This window comes from Cheilinus undulatus, linkage group 12, assembly GCF_018320785.1.
Source record: "Cheilinus undulatus linkage group 12, ASM1832078v1, whole genome shotgun sequence".
NCBI lineage: Eukaryota > Metazoa > Chordata > Actinopteri > Labriformes > Labridae > Cheilinus > Cheilinus undulatus.
This window is the reverse complement of record NC_054876.1, coordinates 37,504,863-37,524,834: the sequence shown is the minus strand read 5'-3', so window position 1 is coordinate 37,524,834 and position 19,972 is coordinate 37,504,863. Positions and strand designations below refer to the sequence as shown.

The following is a 19,972-nucleotide window of genomic DNA, read 5'->3' as shown; positions in this document are numbered from 1 at the left end:
AGTAGGTTGTATAGTTCAGAGTGACACCACAGGAGATAACTGTACAGCCTCCTAGCTTTCCCTGAGGAAACACCACACACCCTAGACACTAATGGACTCTTTAACCAATCAACAAGCTATGCATTACAAAATTAGGGGTTGGGTTTTCTGGTCATTTAAATTGCAGTGTTATTTATCCACATTGTTTTCTTTTCTTTTTTTTCTTTTTTTCTTTTTTTTGGAGCAAAAGAAAATTATTGACTTTGAAATTTAAATGTGTCTTTTTTCTTATCAAATAATTCACCATTTTTACAGGACTAAGTTGCACAAACTAGCATTGACAAGTCAAATACGATCTCCTATTAAAATATCTTTGACAGAAAGACAAAATTAAAACGCTTACAGGCCAGACGACACAGAGGACAGCAAACGTTCCAGATTTGTGTGAGAAGAACTAACATGCTGCAGCAGTGAGGTCTGTGGCCTGCTCTAATGAAAGAGATGCCACTGAAGGGAAACACCATACAGCCGCAGGGGAAGAACACAGTCTTGGCAGCCAATTATGTACAAAGTTCAGTTTCATTTAACCAAAACGATATATTTTCTGTGCTCTGCTATGTGGTGAAAACACTGCTGCGATGAAAACAGCGATAAACAACTTTCGCTGCTTTACACCAAGAAAACCACAGGCCCCTCAAATCAACTTTGTCCCTGGCAGCAGTGTAATATGTGCTGGATACTGCTTTATTTGAGGTGTATTCCTAGAAATTTCTTGCAATTTCCTCAGAGTCCATGTGACTTTAAGCTGTTTTTCACAATCATATTTTAATCAGCAATAGGCTTATTTGTTAGAAACCAAAGACCGTTAATTAATAAAGGCATCCTCTGCTTTTGAAAAGTTTGAATTTAATTATTTGTTTGTTTCACAGCCCTTGTTGATCACTGTAAGCAATGTGCTGCTAACTTTAAAATAAAGGCAGTAAATCATCCTGATTTACTCAAATATTTCAGTTGTAAAAATTGAATATTCCTGTAAAATCACCATAAAAATTATATCTGGTCACAGTATTTCATCTGAACCCGTCTTAAAAATAAACTGTGACGGTGGATGTAATCAAAGATGGGCTCCTTGTAGCAGTTTGCTGCTTTGTGCAGATATATTAAGCATGGAGTAGTATGGTGATAAAAACTGTTTCCACTTAAACCTTTTCTTCAGTGTCCTGAGGCCACCGAGTTCGATAGAGGTGGAGTAAGGAGTTCTGTGGGCCAGAATGAAGCAGGGGCCCTTGGTACGGGGCAGCTTTTCCCAACAGTCAGTTACAGTAGATACAAAATAAAGAAAGCACGTTTTTCTCTCACTGCTTAGCCTTTTCCCTTGTAAAAGCAGCGTGTTTTTATTTGTATCCCCGTCTGTGTGCGATATTTTGTTGTGGTTTTGGGGTAGTGTGTTACTGTATACAGCAGGAGGCATACAGGAGCGCTCCCTGGTGACCCCCCTGCACACACCCCACCCTCCTTGTAGAATCAAAGTGAACCTTTTTGTCGTCAATGAAAATGTCTATAAATAGTCCTGTGTTGCTGCTCTTATAGGTCTGTGTGGCTGACTTACACTAAAGCATCAGCATCACCTTCAAGGAAATTAGACAGATATTTTTTAACTGATAAGATATGAGCAGAGCTTTCAGTGCACTGTATTTGATGTGTTGAGATACTCCAGCATCCGATACATGTGAACCACACAGCCTTTGCTAAAAAAAACCAAACAAACAAAAAAAAAACATCCTGGAATGGAGTAAAAAAATAGAAAATGTCTTAAATAATACAGTGAGGACTAAAAATGATGAAGAAATGATTTCCTGTTAGCCCTTTAAATAAATCACAACATATTTACATGTAAATTCATTGAAACTATTGGAGGAAATGGGGGTGATAGTGTGGGACCACACACACCATTGTCCTGCTGTCAATTATCCTGGCCCATTGTGTGTTGTCCGTCACAGAAACCCTGTCCCAGTGATTCCCTTTTCTCCCCATTTGTCTCGCCTTCTTACCATCTTGTCTCTCACCCCTCTCACAAGCCTTTTCTTCTTCTATAAACCAACTCATACTAAATCAATGTATGTAAAAAATGACACTAACACAATGCCGATATGATATACATTTCCTAAACTGCCCCAACACCTTTTATATTTCCCTCCTTACCTCTTCTGTGTCATTGTTTAATAACTTTTTCTACTCCTCTTTGTGATAAGATCAAGACTCATATCTAACCCCTGTTTCATTTTCAATGACCCTCAAATTAAGGACGCTATGAGCAATACACCTAAATGAACCTGTATGTTGAAATTCTCCTTTTTGGATGATAGAGGCTGCTCAAGAGCTTATCGCATGTATTTTATGAAGATTATGCAGAGGAAGGAGTTAGTTTTGTTTTTAAATTGCATACTAACAAGAGAAAATGTTTTAGGAAATATTGAATTTACTGCTGAGATGTTTTGATACAGAAACCCACCATTCCAAAAATGGAACAATGAAAATTTAATGCCTGTTTTTTTAATCTATGATGTGTCTAATTTGATAACAGAAGTTTCCAAAGGGACATTTATATAAGGGATTAGTAAGCAACAATCAAACTGATTGATTACTTGCTCAGATTTCATTGGTAAAAGTATGCAGCTTTTTAGTCAAACATGTAGAGGAGGAGAAGAAGATCAACCATACCTGCAAAAAGAAGGGTAGGCTAGCTAAGAAATGCAAGTCATTGTGGTGCATCCACCACAGTCTCCGTAGCCCCTAAGGCTGCTCAACTACAGTGAACTACAGTAAAACTCACTATTGTTTTGATGATATTGAGCTGACAATTACTAAATATGATTACTCACTGGTTTTTCATTTATTAAGCTGAAAAAACTTTGATACATATATTCTGAACACTTTGAAAATAAACATACATACAGTAAACATAGGATTTCAATACATGAACACAAATTTTAACATTGGCTGTGTTTTTGACAAAACCTATAGACAAAACAAGCGAAGCACAGCCTGCAGCTCAGTAATCCTTTAATCTTGATTGTCTGTTTTTCGTGATGTGAGAAGATAAAATTATTATTGACATTGAAACTTGAATAATTTCCCTGCACTAATAGTCCCTTTGCAATTGGCTGTATGCTGCATAGTTGGATGAAAAAGTCATAACCCAAGACTGGTTTTTAGAAGGAAAAATTCTAAGTCAAAGAAGAGAAGGTTGTAAGTTAGCCTGTGGAAGATGTTTTGAAGACAAATATTAGAATTAATTGAAATCAGTAAAGTAAGCATGACTATTAGTTTGTTCATTCTGAAGCAAACGGATGAAGTTACCTGGCATCTGACCTTGAAGAAGAAAATGTTGGCTTTAAGGGAGATAAAGTCAGTTTGGTTCAGGAGGTCATAGTATTAGAGAAAGACATGAAATACGTCATAGAAATTGTTCATGTGTTATTGTAAGTCATCTGCTAACAAGATCTTTATTTTGCTTTTATATTTATAAACTTCATTTTGTTTTGGTTATGTTTCTGTTTTTAATTTAAAAATGTAATTGATGAAAGTTTGATAAAATGACAAAAGTAAGGATCAAAGACAGGTCGGCCTGTCTTGTGTTGTAAACTACGAGGACATCTTTTAGAAGTTCTAAAAAAAGGCCTACAGAGAGACCAGAGATGTAACTTGATACATTTTTTAACGACTCACCATAGCCAAATGTTTAAAACGTTCACATTAAGGGGCTTTTTTCAGCCATGCCATGAGCTTAAACAATATATAGAATCAGTAATTTCCGTACTGAGATTTTTTTTCTGAATAATGGTAGAAGGTCAAATTTGATCAATTTTATGGAGGCTATAGTGAGGCTGCTGCTTCCATGTATTTTTAATGCTAAAGTCAGACTACTACAATCATTTTGCCTGTTACTGTGGTCAGTGTTTCAGATTAAGTTATCAAAGAGCCACACATAATCATCACCACTGAGTTTACATGACAACGTTCTGCTACGTTTTCTGTCTTTGTTTTCTAATAGTTCCACATAGAAACTGAAACAGTGTAAACATCATTTGAAGATTTGGATGGGTGGCTGATGAGGTGAAATTGTTGCTCTGAGTACATGCTGTATGCAGTTCCTCACCATTTATCTTTTTAGAGTCTTCCGTCGTTCCTCAACAACTCTTCATAAAGGCAATGATGTTGTAGTCAGACCTTGACAAACTTTATAGGGGTTGATTGATAATCGATCTGGCTGATTATGGCCACCCATATTTGGCATTTTGCCGATTATCGGTATCGGCATTTTATCACACCGATCACCGATATTATTAATTAAATTAAAAGTCTGCTACTTCGGCTCTGCTCCCTGTGTTTTATATTCTCTCTCAGTTTTCATTCACTGTCCCTCTCATCTATGTCCCGCCCACAAGTCTACCTGATTGGCTACAATGTCACATGAGTTCTAGCCAGTCAACACTGCAGCCTGTCATTGTGCTTTGAAAAGTGACACCAACCTGAAATGTTTTCTCGGGTGTTGTCTCATGAGGAGGAAACACAGCGGTTATCTCTGAGGATAAAAACATCACGATCCTCCACACTAAAGTTCCTAAAACATCAGAATTCTGTACACGGTCTCCATAATGACAAGTCTGTTTAGTTTCACAGAAAATACCCAGAAAGTGAGCTTTGTTTTGTTGCTAACACTAGCCATCGTTTTAAACTGGTGCCGGTTCCCAGACTGCTGATGTAACATCAGTCTTCAGTTTGAGATTGCATTTTCTCTTGTTATAAAATGTCACATCAGCGCACAATAACATTAAATGTCGAGTTGGATGTGTTAGAAAGCATCTTTGCTTGATCATCTTTTAACCAAATGCCTGTTAGACTTTGGTGTTATTTCTTGCACTAAACATGTTAGAGTTCTCTGTTAACAACAACGGTGCTGAAATGTCTTGAAGCTGTTTACTCTGACATCATAGAGATTGGGGAAACTACTGTAATACACCTTATTAGACATAACCCTGTATCTCAGGCCTCTGTTAACCCAAGTGGTGGATTAATTGAGGATATGTGGGACAGTCAAGTACTACGAATTTGAAGTAATTGACTGTATTTATTTATACCACTTCAAATTTAGAATTTTCACCTGAAGATTTTCATTTTTTCTGTAAATAAATATCTGTTTTAAATATCAGTTATCGGTTTCATGAGCAACTAATAATCAGTATCAGTTGTAAAAAAAAAAAAAAAAAAAAAATATATCGGTTGACTCCTAAAACTTTTCCTCAGTCTCAACATTCAATCTCACACCATGAGCTTCATCATTCCTCCTTCACTTTGCCATAGAGCGGTGCAGAAATAAGTCCTAAAACGCCAAAGTGGGTTAGCATTTTAGCACTTCCGGTTCCCTCGTCTGAAAGTATATAGGATTTTTGACTGAGTTTTAGGTTAAATGCCTAAATTAAGGTCTGTGGTGAACACAACCCCAAGATTGTTTGAGTTGAGTTGAGTTTGACGTTTTATCCTACAACATAAGATACATCTGCAATGTGCCCCACCTTAGAGTTGTGTAGCTTTTCACATCTTAATAAAAGCAGTTGCTAAATGACAACTAACTAGGACTACAGTGTTTCAGGAAGATCATACGTCATCATCCGAAGCATGGCGACTAAGCCTGCCATTCACTTGTGTCCTCAGTTGACTATGTAGTAGTTCAGTATGGCATGACATGAACTATTTACTTTCGCCAGTTATATTGACGAACCAGATATGATGCTTATATTATCAGTTTATGAAGATTATCTTTATGAACAAAACGTGTAAGTTTCATAAACTTCTATTGGACCCAGGTCTTATTTTCAGGAATGATCAAAAACCCATTGAAAAATCCCATAGGCTCCCCACCATGGGAACCCATGTGACGCTTACTTTTGAGTATTTCTTACAAAATTATGTAATGAGTGCACCAGTTTGTTTGATCTGTTTACCCTTTTGCACATGCTCTCATTGGTCAACTTAACTGATGTGACAAAAAAAAATCTAAGAAGATTAGATGAAAAATTAAACATAAAAAGCGTTCTGTCAAGAGGCAAAGAGGCATCCCAGGTGTTGTCTTGTCATTAACAATCAAACTTTACATAGGATAAAACTAGATTCTTAGGGTGCCGGTAGGCCTGGGCAATATGGCCTGAAAATCATATCACGGTATTTTTCTTGCCTTTGACGGTAATGGTATTAAATCACGATATTACAAAATTAAAAAGAGATAATGCTTTTTAATCCAAATTCAAGTTTTATAAACCCCCTTCTCCCCTTAAAACAAGCCTTTGATGACATACTCAATTTATGTCTACGTTTAGGAGCACAGAATAAATGTTTTTTTGGGGGGTTTTTTTGTTTTTTTTTTTAAGTCTCTCTAGGTTTATTTCTGTCTAACTTCACTCCAAGTTTAACATTTAATCTCTAGCCTGATGAGGTGTGTTAAGCTGCTAATGACTTGAACATGTTTCCTGGTGAAGGCGATCGCAATAAAAGCGTTCAAGAAAAATAACAGACGCAGACTTTGATTTTGAAGAGCTTGACGGAAATACTGTGTTTAGTATTGAGTTAGCTTAGCTTTGGCTGCCATACCAGAGAGTTTTTGCAGCATGTTTACAGCAGCTTTTCTGACCTCATTTAACATCGCAGCTTGGATCTTTGACTCACTGTGGACTCAGAAAAGAAAGTCAAAAGTTAGAATATTCTTTTAAACGGTTGTTAAAGCCGTTGTAAGATGAAGAGCTGCAGCGCTGGGGGTCTGAGACCAGCTAAAGCAGCACTTGGCTTGTGTTAAAGCCCCAGGCAGGCTGACAGAGACAGCACGCTGACTTGGTTGCAGTACAGCCATCAAACTTTGAGAGGAAAGAACACGTGTTTTTGCCTGCTAACTGTGCTTAGTTACAGCGGCAAGAGTCCTTGACATTCGTTTTGTTGGCTACACGTAATACTAGAGCTAAACGTGCTATTGACTGGACTCAGCCTGAGCTGTGTGTCACAACTCACTCCCTCCACCAGCTGTGGGAGCAGATATGCCTCGTGCGTGCGTCACAGCACAATGTAGGCATTTAAACCTGTGATGACGGTGTTGCAGAAATCCATTCCGTGGCAAAAATTTTACCGGTGACGGTATTAATACCAGTTTACCGCCTACCTCTAGGCGTCAGTGTGGCTCAGTTGGTAGAGCAGCAGAGGCCGTAGTCCTACTCACACTGGCCACAGGATCAATTCTTGGGCTCAGCCTATGTTTGTTGCATGTCCTCTCAGTGGTGTTCTCTCCTCTCATTTCTTGTGTCTCTTTAGCTGTTCTGTCCAAATAAAGGCAAATATTCCCCCAAAAAACTTTAAAAAAAATGGATTAATACAAGAAAAATTATACATGGATTTTGGGGGTCAGTGGGTCATGAAATTCTGCGACTTTTGATCGGGCTATATTGGTGCTTAAAACCTATAGTCTGACTTTGGCATAAAAATTCATTGAAATACAGGAGACTGCCTGAAGTCCAAATAGTACTTTCTCAATAACATCAACTCACAATGCAGTATGTGTCATTCCATGGATAAATAATGATGATTCTTTTATTTCAGTTCTCTGTGGATCACAACATTACAACTTACCCTACTTCTGCCATATATTGTCCATATTTGGACGATATAATTCATTAGTTCTCATCAGTAGTATCAAGTTTAAATTGTAGTGGTAGATATCATTTCACCTTTTGAAAGGAATCTTTCAATTGTTCTGTAATTTATGTGCAATACGTCTTAACTCAATATCTGTATTACTCCAAAGGAGGGCAGGTAGAATGAATAATGATTAAGATTTATGTCATCATAAAAGAATGCCATTATGAATGCAACTTTGGATAGTAAGTTATTATCAGCAAGAGAGAAATGTTTATGGACAGACAAAATGATACAATGCGATACAATAAGATGCTAGACGATACTAAGCAATACGACACGATACGATGTGATACAATGCTCTTTATTGTCCCCTTGGGGAAATTTGTCTGGGACTCTTAAGTGCTGCACACATACAGCTGCCACCACAGCAACAAATCAGAAAAACTAGCAACAATAATCCCAAAGTAAGCACTAAAAACACAAGTACATGTGTACCTCATGTGTCATCATTCATTTGGAAAAAAAAAACAAAACATCCTAGTTATACTTTCAGTATTGTACTGGTTTTACATTAATGTTGTAGCATGGTGAGAGAGTTGTTCTCTTCTTTCCTCTGCTGAAAGTGTGGCTAATAACAATGTACAGTGGCAAATTTCTCAGGGAACAAGCATGGCAAATGAAACATGATGATAGTTAATTACATTTTTAGCCCCTTTTCTTCCTTTCTTTGTCTTTGCCTTCCATTGAGATTTTTGCATTTATTACTGATATTTTACATAGATGATTTATGGATTCCTAGCGGCTATTATCTTTAATTGTCTGTCTTTTTCTTCTTTATGATAGTCATTCACCTCTGACAATATACAGTGCTTAACAAATTTATTAGACCACCACCCAAAGTAAGGTTTATGCCACAGCTGCCCTAAATTAACAGCATTGATAATTACCAAAATCATATTTTATGTTTCTGCAATGGTTAATACACCAATATGTAGAAGCTCTTTAACCCAAATTATATTTTTAATGTTGAAATATAATTATTGTTGTTATCCATTAATTTTCAAATTCACTGATTTACTAAAAAACTTTCAAAATAGTAAAGCACTTTATAATTTCTTGTTAAATATGTCAAATTATAGTTATTTACTTACATTCCTGAACAGAAAAATTTGTTTTAGTGGTTGAATGTTATGCTTGAATAATTTCTGACTTCTCAGAGAAGCCCAGAGAGCTGGCTCAAATTTGGGTATAAAAAGGTGAATTCAGTTTGAAATTCCTCATTCCTGTTCAAAATGGTAAAACGTGGAGAGCTCACTGAAAATGAAAGAGTCCGCATTAAAGCACTTCATGATGCAGCTGTGGCATAAACCTTACTTTGGGTGGTGGTCTAATAAATTTGTTAAGCACTGTATATCTGCATTCAAAAAGCCACCCTTGAGTAAACGTCACATTTTTGTAAACATACCAGCAGTAGGCCTCCCTGGGACACTATAGTTTCTTCTGTCCTTATAAACTAGCATTAGCATCACGAGTGGACCTGATATTCAACAGTTATTTGATCTGAGTCTTCATGGTTCTCTCTCAAAGTCAGTCAGTCTGTGCTTTGGTAATTTGATATAAAAGGAAACATTGTCTGACAAAGCATGGAGGTTGGAATTTGCTGTCTGTATCAGAATGAGAAAGTCACCTCATGCTGCTTGCATAAAGTTCGCCTACATCTCTTCCGCGCAACAGCGCCCCGCTCTCTGCTCCCCCTCCTCCTGCTCCTTTCCTCTTTCAATCTTCTCTTGTCCCACCCTCCTTTTCCTCCATGATTGCACGCTGTAATACCCAGTCACTCTCGCAGACACAGAGGGGAGAGAGACAGGAACAGAATACCGGACTTGCCGACTGAAGAAGGATTTTTTTTCTTTTCTTAAATGAAAAGGATCTTGAAAAGAGACATTGTAAGATAAAATGTGATTAACTATCTCTTCCTTCTTTCTTCTCCCTCTGCTAGTGTTTGTCTTTTCTCTCCCACACTTTCTCCCTCCTCGCTCTTTACCTTCTCTTATCTCTGTTTCTCTGCATAAAGCAGGCCTTTGGAGTCTGGGATTTCAGCTGTTAGGGGAAATGAATGCGCAATATTTATTTCTCTTTTCCCTGCTCTGCTTCTGCTGTTTCAGTGCTGTATGTAATGGGCAGCGGGGTGAGCAGAGGCTCTACAGTTCCTCTGCCCTGGGGACTTGAGCCTGCAATCTATGAAGCATGCAAGGCAGAGAAGGGAAAGAAAATACAGAGGCACAGATACAGACAGAGAGGTGTGATATAGTCAGACTTAAGCAGCGAGAAGGAGCAGATAGAAAATGTGACACAGATGGAGTGAGGAGACAGACAGACATACAGACGGGGGAAGGAAATGATGGGTAGTAGTGTCACATGGAGAAAGAGGGGTGAGTAGCAGCGGCTAGGGACACTACAGCAACAGGCGTTACACATTTTTTCCTATTATTCACTTCTGTCGCTGTTTGGACATACTATTGAAGCTTATTTTGATAGCTTTAAAGCATATCTGCTTATTTCAGATGATAATAAACTCTTCCGTTTGTCTTTTGTTTATTTTTAAAGGCCTTATGGAAAGCTTTGGTTGAAGTGGAAAACTTTAGGATACACCGAGATCATAGGCCAGAGTCTACTTTATTGAATTATGCATGACTACCTTTTTTTATTGTGATAAGTTTCTTTTATTCATTGAAACAAGTGCACATTGTACCATATCTTAATTCTGACTAAACTGAACTCCTTTCTTTTTGTCTCTTACTCATTTTACTAAGTTCCTGTTTCCCTTAAGCATGCATGAAGCGGTCCAAGCAAATTCATCTGCTCATTCTTTCCTCATGTGTGCTGCTCATCTGTGTCCACTAGAACACATGCCCTGCAGTCTTGTTTTGTTAAACTTTAAAAAAACCACATGTTTCTACATCTTCATCACCCATTGCTGCGTTATGACATAAATAATGGCCAGTGTCCTTTGTTTTCTTTTTAATTTACAGTAGTATCACACATTCTAATTCCATTTCTGTTTCAGTGTGATCCCTACAAAATTTCTTGTTCACCTAAAATAACCCTTTAACCTCACACCTGCCCTCCCTTTCATCTCTCGTCTCTGTATCTCTGTCTCTCCCTCTCTCCCTCCCTCTCTCTCTTGCTCGGTTTCGCTGCACATGGTATAGTCTTGCATGTCTGAGCAGTAGACGGCTAGACAGCAGCAATCTGCTACAACAGCTTCATGTGCTAGTGCAAATGCTCGATTCAACAAAGCCTGAGCTAGCAGCACTAAAACGTATTCCTCTGCTTCCCTCTCCAGCTCTCTGTTTTATCGCAGATCTCCCTCTTTCTGTTTCGTCTGTGGCCACATCCTCTGCTCCTCTGACCGGCACAGACATGCATCGAGTACTGCAGCTGCCTCCGCCACCACGGTCAGCTGGGTGAGTTATCTTCTTTCTCTCGTCTTCACCCTCCTTTTTCTTCTTCCTGTTAGTTACCTACTTGTGCTTTCCCTCCATTAAATCATAGCTGCATGATTGACAGGCGCTGTCTCACAGGGATGACAAGCATGGCATGTCTGGAGAAGGAATATCTCAAAGGGAGACTGTAAATGGGAGGAAGCTTTGGTTTTTTTAGCAACATGGAGGGATTTTTATCGAAGTGAGACCCTGGCTGCTCACATATGGTCTTTGCTGCTGACCTTGTTGTCTGGCTGGTGCTGCTGCGTGCGAGCAGTGAGCAGGATTTTGGCATGCTAAGTAAAAAAAATCAAAGATTATCATACCATGGTTTGGCCGAGCCAGGCTGTGGCAGCGGCAGGGAGGCCGAAATACGCTGAGGCAGGACCATTCTTATGAACATCATGTGATGATGAAGTGCTGTCTGTCTGTCTGTCTGGGTGTGTTTGGCCATTCAGTGGCAGCACAAGTGTGTACAATATGTGAGAGTTCAGTTGCAGTGGTCAGTTTTGTTTGTGTGTTGTTATTTGATATGATATACCATGTGAATCGTAATCTCGACACATGCGCAGTTTGCCAAACTGTTTATCATCTTTTAACGTATAAAATGTTACGAAAGAATTAATGGAAGTATGTCGATGCCATGCACACTAGACTTAGTGATCCCATACCAGATTTAGTGACAAAATTTAGACTTATGATAGAGCACAGCACAAAGCCAGGGAGAAAGGAAGCTGCCATTGTCTGCCCCAGTCTCTGCCATGGCGTTCATGCAGCAAATGATCCACTGTGTGTCGCATAAGAAAGGCTATTAAAACAGCAACCTGTACCTCTCTCATTCCCTGAGACCCTAACTTGTGACGTTTTCCTGTGATGTGCACGGGTTGGGTTCTTGGGAGCTGCGAGGGGCACTCACACATCTCTGTACCCTAAAACTAAAAGAGGAAAACATGGCGGAAAGACACAAAGCGAAAAGAAGAAGGGATTGCTTCCCTTTTTTAAGCAAGCAACAGTGACAGGGAATGATCATTTCATGCACCCACAGTGAAAAATAGAGAAAGAGGGGTTCAATAAAGAAGAATGCCAGGTTTCTTATGTTGCATGGACTGGTTAGACCCAGAGGCAGGCACAGCGTGTGGGGCGTGGGGTGGGGGAGATGGATAAAGGAATGTGGGTATAAGGGACATGTGACTGCGATGGAGTGATGTCCAGACAAGGTGGGGTGATGTGTCGAAACGCTGTGACATTTACAGTACACTCAGTTTTTGGGCAGGTACAATGAATGAATGAGGAATTTGTGACTAAGGTTACACCCACAGTGACTAATGTTACACGTGTGAACGGCACAACCAGCTCACTCAGTCTGTTGAATACAACACACACTGCACCGTGTATCCTGCACTCACACAGTCAGACAGACTCACTAACACCCAGACAAAAACAATGAAGACAAATAAATGATGTGATAAATACTGTGACATACACAGCATGACTGCAAAGGGAAAAGCCTCTTTTGAGTGTTTGAATCAGTGCGTTATTTGTTATGTCCCATTTCAGAATTGAAAGTCGGAAAATTTATCCTACAGGTTCGTTTTCACACCTGATCTTGAGAGCAGCACAAAGTACTGGTGAGAGCGTGACACTGAAAGCTCAGTACACTTGTGTTTGACCTCATCAAAATCCTCATCGGTCTTTATTTCAAACACCTACTGTATCTACGATGTATGCACTTCTGTTACATTTGAATAGAAAAGAGAGAAAATGGGCAAAGGCAGAGTGGAATGAAAAGTCACATTTGTACACCAGGGTGACACCCCATGTATGCCAGCCCATTCAACTAGTTGTGGTGTGTGATGTAGTAAATGTAATAAATGGGATAGACTCCGGTTCAGATTTTAACATGTGTCATGTAAAGGGGCACTTCAGGTCTTGAGCTAGTGACCAGTATATCATGCCAGTGGCTGCTGTTTTCTTAGTCTTCACTGTTCTGCAAAAACAGTATGTTGAAATGTGTCTGGAGGCAAATGTCTGTTTCTATAATTGGTCGTTGATCTGTGATCACAGTAACAGCTTCATTTCCAGCTCTCCCCTCCCTTTCTCCACACCTCCTGTATGTAACCCTTTACATGTCTCCTCCTTCCTCCTCAGCCACTCTGAAGTCACTTTCAGTCTTTCAGAGAGCTTGAGCAGCATTTTGAACCAAGATGCAGTTTGATGTTTTGTCCTCATTCTTTCATTAATTTTATTGGAAGAGAAGTGATGCAGCGACTATGTTGTTGAAGGACAGGTAGCTTTGAGCTCAGATTCTATTTTCAGCTTTGATTTGAAGGCATTTTTAGCCATTTTGGATTAACGCTTGAAAAAACAGCTGTCAGATTTTGATACCCCCCCAATGCTTGAAGAATTCAGAGATTCATTAAGGATCTTTATTTTTATTTTTTTCTTGTGTTTTTTAAGCTTTTAATTAGCTATGTCTTGCAAACCAGTGAAATATTACCATTGTTATGCACTTAAGACTTAAATCATTGTCACATGTGATGCTGCAAGAGATAAAGACGCCAAACAGTCAGATGGAAATAACAGAATAAATCACGATACAAGATAAAATATGATACTAGTGCTGCATGATTAATTTGATGGAATTGCAATTGTAATTTCTGCTTTTAGTAGTGCTTCACAGGTTTACAATAATACCCACAAAAAAGGCCTTTAAGTTAAAAGTGCTGCTGCATTTGCACTCTGTAGAAGTACCATTATTTCAAAAAAGGAAAAACTCTTTTAATCATGAAGTTAGTTTGATAGCACTACAATAAAACAATTAGGCTAAGTTTTTAATGTGACTTAATATTTATATGTTTTGAGATGAGAAATACAACCTTCAAAACTATCATAATTCTCTACATTTTACTTGATAACTTGCAAGTAGAATCATATCAAATCATGTCAAACTGCAATATTGTCCAGTGTAATTGCACTAGCACACTATTTCCAAATCATGCAGCACAATACGATACGATACATGACCCATGTCAACAATAATACCAGGATACAGGGATTCTGAATTCTGTATTGCAAGACAGTCATATATTGACACATTTAGATATCTGTAATGTAATCTGCAGAATTAATGCATTTACTCACTGCAATTTACAGTCAGTTTAAACTTTTATCTCCCATCACCTCTTATCTTCTTACTTCTTTTACATTTGTCTGAAACTTTCTTACTGTCTTCTTCATCTTTTCTCTCACTATTGACTTTTTCTGTTAAAGCAGCTCTCATTCATATAAGAGCTACAGTGAGGAGTCGTGTAGTGATGACTTGGTGAATGACTCAGCAGGGAAATGCATTTTGAATGCCATAAAATTTAGCTGCATTTCTATTAGTAAAAATATTTGGCACCAGCGATTTGATACTTGTATCTCATGCATCAGGATGACGATATATTGCAGTATCAGTATATTGGCCTACCTCTAACTAGAGTAGAGTCTTGTTGTTGATTTTTTTTGCCCTGTATGAATTGTGAATCCAAATTTCTAAAGCAGCTTTAATGGATAAAGTCAGATATTTTCTTTTGTTGAGATCTTAGGCTCAGTGTGATCATTGCATATTCATTTAAAGAGGTCTGATGTTTGTCAAATGACAACTTACAATCGTTGACTTTATCTGCATCTTCAAGTCAGTGAGAAAAAGTGTTAAAGGTTCATAGTCTCTCTATCTCACCAGTGGTAAAAATGTAAATGTGCCTCGGTGACGTCTTAGCTCAGCAGGGTTTCCTTCTTGGAGCAGCACTAGGTCACGGTGTCAGTGTTTCCCTTGTTCAGCAGAAACATGCAATGAAAGATAGCATCCAGACAGACCACAAAGAGGAAATAAACATAAAACATGCTGATGGTTTGTAGAGTGATTGTTGATATCATTTTCTGTTTGCTTCTGAAATGTCATCCATGCTCAACTAAAAGTATGGACTGAGGAAAATTAAAGCAAAGCAATAACTTCCATGTGTGCAGTAAGGGCATTCACACTGCACTTCCATCATGATCCCAGCGAGTGTGTGTGTGTATGCAGCCACATTATTAAGACCTCCCACAGCAGCCTTACCCCCCAGCCTTTGCTGTTTTTTTCAAACTTGTAAAATGGCCGACCACCGAGAGGAGTGCACATCTTTGACGTCTTACATTGACAACCTGTTTGATACAAAGTTTTTATGTCTGGTTTTTAAATTTAAAGGAAACTTGAGTGCAACCAGCTGGTCCTGTAGAGGTGGAATAAATGACATGCAAACTTAGAAAATGTTCATCTGAGAGCTTTTGAAGCCAGAGATAGCAAGCAAGATGTTCTGCTAGTAATTTTATCCCATGAAGAAGAAAATTGGCTACATATATATTATTTTTAGTTAATCGATATCATATAAAGAAGAATTTTCTTCCAGTAGAGCAGTGTATGAGAGGTTCATTGTTTCTTGTTTAGTGGTGGATCCACAGAGTAACAACATTCACTCTTTAAAGTGCTACATACATAAAAGTTATTATTTTTATTATTATTGAATTTTGATCCTAAATATGATGCTGTATAGGCACAAAGCTCGTCTTGCATGTTGAAAAAATTCAACTGCATTAAAGGATGAGATTATACTCTGGATCACGAAAGACCCCAGAGGGAATTGGTGCTGAAAAACAGGGAAAAATCAAATTTAAGATGCAGTTTTCATGTTTTGTGTCTATGTCTATGTTGAACAAACATGTCTGTTTAGTGTGTGTGTGCAGCATATGTCAGTGAGTATGGTTCTGTCAGCTTTGTGCCTCTCCTCCTCTGCTCCTCTGTCATATCCAGCTCTTCCCTTGTGCTCTGATCTCACACACTCTCACGGCACAGGGGAAGAGTCCTCAGATGCCCTCTAATCGCTGCATGAGAGGCTGGACTGGCGTTTGAATCCAGCTCCGTCTCTTTCTGTCTACCGCTTGCTACACTGGCTGCTGTTGCTCCAGCGGCAGAAGCAGGTGTGTCTACCTCCTGTGTTGCCCCCCCCTCCTTCCTGTTCCCTTATCACTGCAGTACGGCAGCCCTGTCTGGGAGGCAGCCATTCCATTGTTCTCGCGCCCCCTGCACCTATCGGTGCCCCTGTGGGTGCCGTCTCTGCTCTGCCCGCCACTACCGGTAGATGGGACTGGCTCCAAATTACTGTGATACTTGGCCCTTGGTGCCCTGAGCAAGTTATGCTCGGTTACTCAGGCTTTCCTTCTCTTTTCTCCCTGGACAGAGCGTACTACTCTGCTGCAGACCGCCGCCATCTTGTTACTGCTTGTGCTGCTGGTCTGCTGCCTCTGCTTCTCTCAAACTAAATCATCAAAGCCAGCCTCAAGTGTTTGCCATCATCTCATTCCTGCCACACTTGTTCTTTTCTATGATAAACGTTTAAGTTTCATCACAACACAGACACTTCCAAATCAGCAATTTTTGAGCGTATGCATTGTACCTGGGTTTGACTGTTTAGTCGTGACTGACAACAACTGTACACTTCATACTACAAAAAAGGTGTTATGTTGATTGAAATCCAGGTGTGAGTTGAGTTTCTGCCTGGTTTAGGTAGCAAAAACTGTAACTAAAACTTACTGTAACTTCTCAAAATAACTCAGATCTTTACAAAATTGATTACCAACACAAACGTAACAACTCACTGTTACTTTGCTATGATGGTGTGAAAAAAGCCAGTGTAAGTTTGAATAACATGGCTGCCATTTTTAGAGATGCATGATGTTGGACATTTGCCAATATTTCTGATATTCTATATTTTAGCCTACACCAATACTGTATGATACTGATACTGATATGGACAGTATCAGAACTGCCTTTAGTACTTAAGATAGGGCATCTGAAGAGAGACAGGAAATATGGAAAGAGAGAATGGGGGAAGACATGTACCAAAGCTGTGGGAACCGGAGATCGATACTGCCACCTGTGAGGACTGTGGCTTATTAATATGGGCTCCTTCTCTGCCACCTGATCTTAAACAGTTCCTATACACACCTTTTTTCACTGTAAAAACCACCAAGTGTCTCTTTTGCAAAGAGGCTGAGTCAAGCAAAGGTGAATAAGGAGCAGGGAGGTAGACAGTCCTTAAGTTTTATGTTTTGGGCGCCATTTAAAATGTTGAGGGCTAATGTTGGACATAATAAGGAACCAACTATGCCTGATGGTACATTTATACATGATATTTAGGCTAATGTACGATTTATGCTGCCAATATGTATGACTAATATATCGGCTGCAAACATCAGCAGAAATTTTCATATCTGCCAATAACAATAATTAACTTAAGAAGCTTATATATGTTGGCACCAATATCAGTCCAATAATAGCATGCATCCCTACCAATTATAGTGTTAATTAACAAATGATGCATGAAAAGTCAAACTTTTGTATAACATGGCTGCTATTTTTAGACAGAAATATTATACGCAGCATATTCATTCAAGTATATTACTGACTAAAGACAGTTCTGTTCATAAAGGTCAGTGTGCTGCACAGTTAAATATAACGTGTGGTTGCATTTAAACTGGCCAATCTCGTGAGGTTGTGAATACAATATAATTTATAAATAGTATCACAAGTCTACTTGCTTGATTATCAAAGAAAATGCTGATATGTTTGAAATGAGTATTTCACAACTCAAAACATACAAATATTAAGTTTAAAACAAAACTTTTATGAGATGTGTTTGCACAGCCTGACATCATGTTTGTGATTGTGATTAGATTTGATCATGCAGCACTAGTGTGGGGTCATCACAATAATACTATTTGAACTTTTACGTGACACTGGTAAAGGTCAGTGATATTGGTTCCTGTCAACAAAAATAGAAGCCCAAACACCAAATTTAGGGCAATTATTTGATTTGATTACCAAAAATTCCAGGCAAATTCCTGCACTTTCTAAATCTGCACAAACATGTTATTAAAGGAATTGTGCAAGAAAATCAGTTCTCTCATTTCCCCCTCAGCAGTGTTTGGTTGAAATATAATTTATGGCACTCTTCAATACTAGGGTTCATTAAAAACAGAGATGTGTTTCTTCTGAAACACGGACTATTGAAAAATGTCAGCATTTTTAAATTTTGGCATATGAACCTCACTGTGTGCTGAACATGTGCATGCCTGTACGGGAGACACCAAAGCTGCTGACAGTCATTCAGATGTTAAGAAAATCTACCCTTTGCTTTTTAAATGCCTTTCTCTAACTTTATTTTTTTTACTATTTGACTTTTACTATCAGGGCTCTTACACAGGGCACCATACTTTTCAGGGATCAGAGACAAGCAAAAACAAACACTTAAAAATGTCTAATATACAAGGATTACAGACTAAATAGGTTCATTACAAAAATCTTTACAGGCTGAACTGGCCCTGATATTGTTCTGTATGAAGAGACCTCCTTTTAAAAGCTAAAGAAGACATTGATATGAAGTCCAAAACAACATGTTTATTGATAAAGACATAAAAATTGCTGTAATAGCATCAATTATCTGTGAAGATACTAAAATAAAAAAAGGTCTTCCTCCTGTGTGCAGGTGAAATAAAGGTTGAAACAAAAGCTAACATTTCAGAATGTTTATACCATCTTACAGTATGGATGTTATTGCTGTATTGAAAGTGCTTAGTAAAAAAAGGAGAAAAAAGAGTGGATGCGTGTAGGTGGAGGCCAGAGTGATGCAGCAGTCAGTTCAAAAGGTGTCCAATCCTCTCAGTCACTGCGCCAAGAACAAACTATACTAATGCAATCATAAAGACAGTGAAGAAAAACAAACCGTCCCTGAAGAATACAGCTATACGTCTGGGGTCACCACTTACTGTTTTTCCCTCGTGTCTTTGAGCATTTATGCTCTGTAGCTCTGCAGTGATATTCTCTATGGTGGGCCAGAGGTGGCTTTACTTTGGGGTTAAATGTTGTCAGCTTTTATCAGTTCAGACACTCAGTGGTTAAGTAAATCCTGATATTAATATCAACTACATACTAATATGTAAATGTCTCTCCATGGATTGTGTAAGCAGTCAGTCCTTAAATGACATCAAGCTCACAAACTATTAACTTTACAAATATTGACGGATTATAATCATGCTTCCCTGGTTAAATGACAGGGCTTTTAGCAATTTCATTGTTATCCAGATAGGAGAAAAATTAACTTCAACAATCAGAGCTTTCTTACTCAGCATGCCTACTGAGGTGCATAGATGCCTGAGTAGAAAGACTGTGCTTTAATACCATTTAGATGCAGATGGATGAAGCCCAGGTTAGCTATCAGCAGCCTTTAAATTAGTGGTGCAAAGTGAGAATAGAAAACTCTCTATATTGGTTTATTCTGATTTTGGTTACAAATATATTTATGGTTGAGAACATGAAGAACAGTAGAACAACATGATAATGAGGGTTAAAGATAATGTTCACTCTTGAATAATTGGGGATTTTTTTGTTAATATTGGTTTTTTTTTAGCACACTATACGTGAATGGCAATATCATTCTAATAACTCACAGGCCTAGTTTAAGCCCTTATTTTGCATCAGCGGGTAAGATATCATAATTGATAGATGATGACACTGTTATATTTTACAAATTTTAAAAATATAGTGGAACATTTTTAAAGGACAAAGATCTTAGGCAGAATCAGGTAAATTGATGAAAGATAATAGAGGTTATCCAAGATAGTTTAATATTTGATGACTCTTTCAAAAGTATTTAATTAAACTGCAAAGATCACACCATTTCAACTATAGAGAGGTGGACAATATCTATATTATCAAAAAGAAATGATTGTTTTCACTAAATAGAGTCTGC

General features: G+C 38.4%; 1 protein-coding gene across 1 annotated transcript in view; it reads left to right on the top strand.

Annotated features, from left to right (window-relative positions):
* snx19a (sorting nexin 19a) overlaps window positions 1-19,972 on the top strand; it is a 186,827-nt gene that overhangs the window by 90,271 nt on the left and 76,584 nt on the right. The window contains exon 5 of the mRNA XM_041800642.1: window positions 11,006-11,126. The gene's annotated coding sequence lies outside the window, so the exon portion shown is untranslated. The remainder of the gene's footprint in view (window positions 1-11,005; window positions 11,127-19,972) is intronic.